The sequence below is a fragment of the Lactuca serriola genome, chromosome 4, assembly GCF_051521515.1.
Source record: "Lactuca serriola cultivar US96UC23 chromosome 4, Lser_US96UC23_V15, whole genome shotgun sequence".
In the NCBI taxonomy this organism is placed as follows: domain Eukaryota; kingdom Viridiplantae; phylum Streptophyta; class Magnoliopsida; order Asterales; family Asteraceae; genus Lactuca; species Lactuca serriola.
In genome coordinates this window covers 33794405-33802127 of record NC_136411.1, presented here as the reverse complement: position 1 = coordinate 33802127, position 7723 = coordinate 33794405, and positions in this window count along the sequence as shown.

The window sequence follows — 7723 nt, the reverse complement described above, 5'->3', positions numbered from 1 at the left end:
ACGGGTTTTACTGACGGGAAAAGGGTTTACAGCGACGGAACATTTTACGGGTTGTCACAGGTTCCCAGATTTTTATATGGAATATCTGATATATTCCTGGTATGTTTTTCAGCATGGTGGTTACTCGACGATTTGTAACTGGATCTGGGTCAGGATCAGGAGACGGCGAACAGGAGGCACCCCCGGTGCCCGATATTATCGGCCAGATGAGATGGACGCTATGATCCAGGTGATCTTACATGATGAGGTTGTTGCATTGTTCCGGGCTTAGTTACCGAAGATGTTCGGGTCTATCAAGACCGCCATGGTGGAGTATTTCGATGATCGCTATGCAGCCCTCCCTAAGGTGGCTGCCGTAGCAGCCATAACGGCTATAACAGCGACAGGAGGAGGAGCCAGTCAGGCTTTCTAGTATTGAGACTACGACAACACGAAGCCCCCTAATTTTGATGAGGTGGTTGTCTGACGTGGAGGGGTGTTTCTTCATGTGTTCATGTCCTACTAACTAGAAGGTCAAATTTGCCCTAAACCTGCTAAGGTCTGGGGCAAAGGACCAGTGGAGATTGATGATTGCATCTTATTCAGACGATTAGAGAGCCACAGTTACTTGGAAGCAGTTCCGGGATATGTCCCGCACTCGCTACATTCCACGGGTCGAGTGGGAGCGGCTAGCTTAGGAGTGTCTAGAGTTGAGACAGGACAGTGAGACGGTGACGAAGATCACCCGCATGTTCACGGAGAGAGCGATGTTCCTGGAGTTTTCCTCAGAGAAGGATTAGATGACACGTTATCTGAGCATGCTTAAGACTGACATCCGTCAATTTTTTGCTACTCAATGGTGTGATACCCTGCTAGAGCTATAGGAGGCAGATAGGTGGCGTGAGTTAGATATTGAGCTGCAATTAAGGGAGCAGCGGCAGGCCCCGGTACAGTCCCAGTCGGCGTCGAACCGGTCTAAGACCGCTGATTCCAGAGCAGGGGGCAGCAGAGCCGCACTTGTGGCAAGTGCGGGAAGGGTCATTCAGGGGTTTGTAGATCGGGTAGCAGATGCCGCAAATGTGACCAGGAGGGGCATTTTGTGAGTGATTGTCACCAGATGGTCCCGGTTGAGGATATGAGGATCTGCTACCACAGTCATCAGGTTGGTCACATGAAGACCAACTATCTACAGCTCGCTGCCAGGCCGTTGCAGGCTCCAATTCTGGCTACATTGAGGATTACTGACGGGAGGCAAGGCAGAGTGGAGCCCCCGAGGGCTCAGGGATGCGCCTTCCAGCTTACAGCCAAGGAGGCCAGACCAACACCAAATGTGGTTGCTGGTATGTTTCTATCCCTTATATTAATGATTATATCTGTTTAATACTTATATGTTTGTACCTGTGATTAGGTACATTTTTAGTGAACTCCTTACGTACTTTGGTACTATTTCACTCGGGGGCGAGTCGGTTATTTGTCTCTCAGACTTTTAGTAGGGATTTCGGGTTACCAGTGGGATAGCTAGTGTGTCTATTGTGAGTCTCTATCGCCAACGAACATAGAGTTTCTGCTTCTTCAGTTTATCAGGGATGTGTGTTGGATATCTTTGGGGTGTCTTTCCCGATAGACTTGATTCTGATTCACATGAGGGATGTGTGTGTGTGATCGTGGGTATGGATTGGATTAGTCGCTTCGGTGCCATGATCGACTGCGAGGGTCAGTGATGCTGGTTTGAACCCCAAGTGGGGGAGAACTGATTTCCTATGTCAAGGGTACCAGACTGGGATCAGGGTTTTGTTCAGCTGCCAGGTCTCGGCAGTACATTCAACATAGGTGTGCGGGTTATCTATCGTATGTGGTGGATACGCGGGTCAGAGATCAGGTTTCAGTATCAGAGGTCCCATTGGTCAGGGAGTTTGCTGACATATTTCTGGAGGAGTTGCCCGGAGTGCCTCCGGAGAGGCAGGTCGATTTTAGGATCGACCTAGTGTCAGGTGCGGCCACTATCGCCAAGGCGCCGTACTGGTTGGCACTACCTGAGATGTACGAGCTGTCATCATAGCTGCAGGAACTATTGGGCATGCAGTTCATTCATCCGAGCAGTTCCCCGTGGGGAGCGCTGATACTCTTTGTCAGGAAGAAGGATGGTTCGCACCGGATATGCATTGATTACCGGGAGTTAAACAAGTTGACGGTGAAAAACCGTTATCCACTCCCGATGAAAGATGATCTCTTTGATCAGTTGCATGGAGCATCTTGGTTCTCCAAGATAGACCTGAGGTCCGGGTACCATCAGGTCAGGGTTAGAGAGGAGGACATGGAGAAGACAATGTTACAGACTCATTATGAACATTACAAGTTCGTGGTGATGCCGTTTGGGCTCACCAATGCCCCAACAATATTCATGGACCTGATGAATCGGGTCTGCAGATTGATGCTCGATCGCTCGGTCATCATTTTCATAGACGATATCTTGGTATACTCCAAGACCCGAAAGCAGCATGAGGAGCACCTTCAGAAGTTATTAGGATTTTTAAGGCGGGAATGGATTTATGCCAATTTCTCAAAATGCAAGTTTTGGTTACGAGAGGTTCAGTTCCTTAGACACCTCGTTAACCAGGAGAGGATTTTGGTCGATCTGGCCAAAATTAAGGCGGTTATGCAATGGGAGGTTCCGAAATCTCCTTCGGACATTAGTATCTTTCTGGGATTGGCAGGGTACTACCGGAGATTCATACAGGATTTCTCCAAGATTGCAGTACCCCTCACTCGTCTGACGAGGAAGGGGGTGGATTTCCGGTGGGGCCCCGAGTAGCAGAGGGCATTTGAGACCCTCCGACAGCGACTATGCCAGGCTCCAGTCATGACTCTCCTGGAGGGAGTTGAGGATTTTGTAGTGTTCTGTGATGCATCCATCATAGGATTGAGGGAGGTCCTCATGCAGAGAGGACGGGTGATAGCTTACGCATCTCGGTAGCTGAAGCCGCATGAGCCGAGATACCCTACTCATGATATGGAGTTGGGAGCGGTGGTATTTTCTCTCAAGATTTGGAGACATTATCTCTATGGGGTCCGCTGCACCATATAAATAGATCACAAGAGCCTGAGACACGTCATGGAACAGCCGAACCTGAACATGAGGCAGCACAAGTGGATAGATGTTATCGAGGACTATGACTGTAAGATCCTTACCATCTAGGTAAAGCGAATGTGGTGGCGAATGCTCTTAGCTGAAAGTCAGCTGGATCTTCCACACCAGCGATATGTGTGAGGATATCGGAGGATTCTCCACTCGTGAGTTTAATTAGAGAGGCTCAGGCTGAGGGCATGCGACCAGAGAACTAGAAGCTGGAAAGGATCAGGGGCGAGAATGCCCGATTTGTACATGATAACTGCGGATTGTCGACTCAATGCAGTCGGGTATGGGTTCTGATGTCTGAAGGAGTCAGACAGACGGTTATGGAGGAGGCTCATATGTATCACTTCTCTATTCACCCGAGAGCCACCAAGATGTACTGGGATTTGAGTTTGAGCTACTGCTGGCCGTGCATGAAGTGAGAAATCACTTGGTACGTCGAGATGTGCTTGATCTGCAGGATTGTCAAGGCCGAGCATTAGAGGCCGTATGGCAAGCTGCAACCTCTAGAGATTCCGATGTGGAAATTGGAATAGATCACGATGGACTTCATTACCAAGTTACCAAGTACGGCGAAGGGATTTGATGCTATATGGGTCATCGTGGATCGATTGACCAAGAGTGCCCATTTCCTGGCCATACGGGAGAGTTCGTTGGCTGAGAAGTTGGCCGACGTGTACGTTCGTGAGATCATTTCTCACCACGGAGTTCCAGTCTCTATTTTTTCTGGTCGAGATGTTAGATTCACCTCCCGCTTCTGGCAGAAGTTCTACGAGGAGCTGGTCACGCGGCTTCATTTTAGCACAACTTATCATCCGCAGACCAACGGCCAGAGCGAGCGGACTATACAGACCCACAAGGACATCTTGAGGGCTTGTGTCATCGGCTTCGGTGGGAGTTAGGATTCCCACCTACCCCTTGTAGAGTTTTCCTACAACAACATCTATCATTCTAGTATTGGTTCCCCACCTTTTGAGTTGTTGTATGGGCGGAGATGTCACACCCCAGTCTGTTGGGGTGAGGTTGGCCACAGAGTGATGGGGCGGACAAAGGTAGTTTTACAAAATATTGAGAAGATTCAGCAGATTAGACAGTGGTTGCAGACTACAAAAAATAGATAGAAAAGCTACGCCGACTGATGCCAATTAGAGTTAGAGTTCCAGGTCAGTGACATGGTACTCCTCAAGGTCTCGCCCTGGAAGGTGTGATCAGCTTCAGGAAGAAGGGGAAATTGGGTCCCCGATACATCGATATGTTCAAGGTCATTGCCAGGGTTGGCGAGGTAGCTTACAGACTAGATATTCCTGAGGAGCTCAATCAGATCCACAAGCGAAAGTGCATTTTGGATGAGGAGGTAGTAGTATCATTGAATGACATTCATGTTGATGAGTGCCCGAATTATGTGGAGAGGCCCGTGGCCATTCTGGAGAGGAAGGTGAAGGTTCTGCAAAACTAGGAGATACCTTTGGTAAAGGTACATTAGGAGCACTAAAGAGGGTCTGAGTGGACATGGAAGCCGGAGGCTATGATGCGGGAGAACTATCTGGAGTTGTTCATCGCATCGGACTTTGAGGACAAAGTCTAGTTCAAGTGGGGGATAATTGTAATGCCCCGACTCTCAGGGATTAATTTTACAGCTTTATTTTCATATTGAAAGGTCCAATCGACGAGTTGGACGCCCTAACTCGTCGAGTAGAAACGTTTTTGGCCCGTGTCAAAGTGACTGACTCACCAAGTCAGAGGCGTGACTCAATGAGTTGGAGCTAGAGGATAAAACCCTAATTTCTAGGGTTTTGCACCCTATTTATAGGATCCTTTGCCTCCTTAGCCTCCCCTTATAGCCCCTTGTGAGTCCAAAAACCCTAAATCGCCATTTTTCTCTCTTTTTGTGTGATACTAAGCCTTATGGTGGATTGTGCAAGGAAGATCTTGAAGTACTCAAGCTTGGAACAAGAGGAAGACTGTAGATCCGAGTTCTTTGTCATCATAGCATCGTTTTTGAGGTAACAAGTTGTTATCTTGACCTTTTTCTAACTATATCTATGCATGTATGAGTTCAGGCCACTTTGGCCATGTTGATATGTTATTTTTGGTATTAGGTGTGATCTGAAGTTGCAACATCAGATCTAGGCTTATCTTGGTCTGCAAGATCATAAAGTTTCAGCCTTTAGTGAGTTAATACCTTCTTCATCCCTTAGAACCTTTCTTTAGGTTGATTTGGGCCATTATCACCTTGCATGTACGTAAAGTTTGCAACTTTACGTAAGAATTATGCCTTAGGAGCTTGGATCTGCATTATGGTGCTTTAAAGTGGCTTAAAAATCGTCTGGATAGAGAAAGTATTGAAGGGAATCGGCGAGTTGCATGGCCAACTCGGTGAGTCCGATGAAGATTTTCGTGCAAGGATTTTTTTCATGGACTCGTTGAGTCAGTAGGAAGAGTCGGCGAGTTAGCTAGGATTTTCCTAACTTTTGAACATGCATGAACTCGGCAAGTTGGAGGGAAACTCGACGAGTCAACGGGGGATTTCATGACTTCTCGAGTTCAGGAAGGACTTGACGAGTCGGTGAACTGCACTCGACGAGTTGGGTCAACATGGACTATTGACCTTGACCTTTGACTTGGACTTTGACCAAGGGTTAACTAGTCAATTTCTGGGGTATTTTAGTAAATTGGAAATTTATGGAAATGGTCCTATGGTAAATATTGGTGGTGGAGTACGTGTCCGTGGTTCGAGAGTTTGAGAGTGTAACTTCGATTCTATAATTGAGAGGTGACTTCTCCTCACTATATCAACAGGGTCTAAGGCATCAATGTCGGCCCTTTTCAGATTTGTATCCGGGTTTATTACACGTTATGCTTTATGATATATATATATATATATATATATATATATATATATATATATATATATATATATATATATATATATATCCTGGTTATAGGATGGTTGCTATGTTAGAGATTGGTTAGATCAATATCATGGTTGTAGGATGGTTGCTATGTTAGAGATTGGTTAGATCAGTATCTTGGTTATAGGATGGTTGCTATTTTAGTGATCGGTTAGATTGGTATCCTGGTTATAGGATGGTCGCCATGATTAGTGATCTGTTATATCTGCATGTTTACATGTTTATATGTATGTGGACATGCTTGTTGGATTGGAGAAAGGGTTGAGGCAGATCCTGTTGTGTGTAGTAGGCCAGGATACCCTAGGCAGACTGGGTAAACTGTAGGCCCGGGCCGGGCAAAACTAGTCAGGCCGAAGGCCCAGTGAGCGGTCCGGATTGGCTGAAGGCCCCATGGAGGTCAGTCCAGATGTGTCGAGGTCTCGGAGAGTGGTCCAGATAGACTGAGGACCCGGAGTCGGTCCAGTCAGACTGATGGCTCATTATGCATGTTGTTTGCTTATATGTTTATATGATATTGTTATATCTGTATGGTGTTAGTATTTTGGGGATAACTCACTAAACCTTCGAGCTTACATTTATCGATTATTGTTTCAGGTACTTCTGATGATCGCAGGAAGGCGAAGGCGTGATCGTACAACTCCTCATATTTCATGTTTTTATGATTTGATTCTGGGATACTCTGTCATTATACTAGTTTGGAAACATGTTTTGTAATAATCTTGGTTTTGAAAATGTTTTAAAAAGTTTAAACTTGACATGATTTTTATTGATGTTACATTGCGCTGTCAAATAAGACTTGAGGTAAAATGAGACAAATTAAGTGAGAGTTGAGTTAATATATCATTTAAAATGACGTGGATAAATTATACACCACATTAACAATTTCATCTTAAAATAAAATTCATGTAAGATTTTCAACCGAAAAACCTTCTAAAATCAGTCATAATGGTTTAATTGACAACTACAGTAAAACTTAAATGGTCTATTGTAAAAAAAAACATAAATGATCAAATCGGAATAATAATAATAATTAGTAGTGTCATTCAAAATATAATAATAATAATAATAATAATAATAATAATAATAATAATAATAATAATTCAATAGTTACAAATAGTATAGTATTTCATTGTTATTAAAGTCACTAGCATACATACATAAACATAATAATAATTGTATTATTATTATTATTATTATTATTATTATTATAGTTAAATAAATTAATTATTATTGTTGCTAATCATAAAAATATATTTCCTAATACTAATATAATTGTTAATAAATAATAGTAATTAAAAGAATAACGATCAACTTAACTTGTCACTTTGAAATAATAATGTGTGTTGATGATTATGAAGACGATGTTAAAGCATATGGTAGTGCTGGAGACTGAAAATATGTGGTTCATTTACAAGATGAAATTTTTGAGTAGTTAATGTAAAATATGGAAATAATGTTTTTAAAAAGCTTATTATGGTGAATGTACGGATTATATTTAATGTTGTAAAACTAAAATTATAAAAAATATTAAATTAAAAAAATAAATTTATTTAAATTTCAATATTTTATAGGAGTATTTAAACTTTAAAAACAACCAATATTTTTCTTACACACTACAAATGTAATTTTCTACATGTTCTTCTATAGATGTGGTCCACCTACCGGAGACTTTCTACTTTTTAAAAACAATCATCGCTAA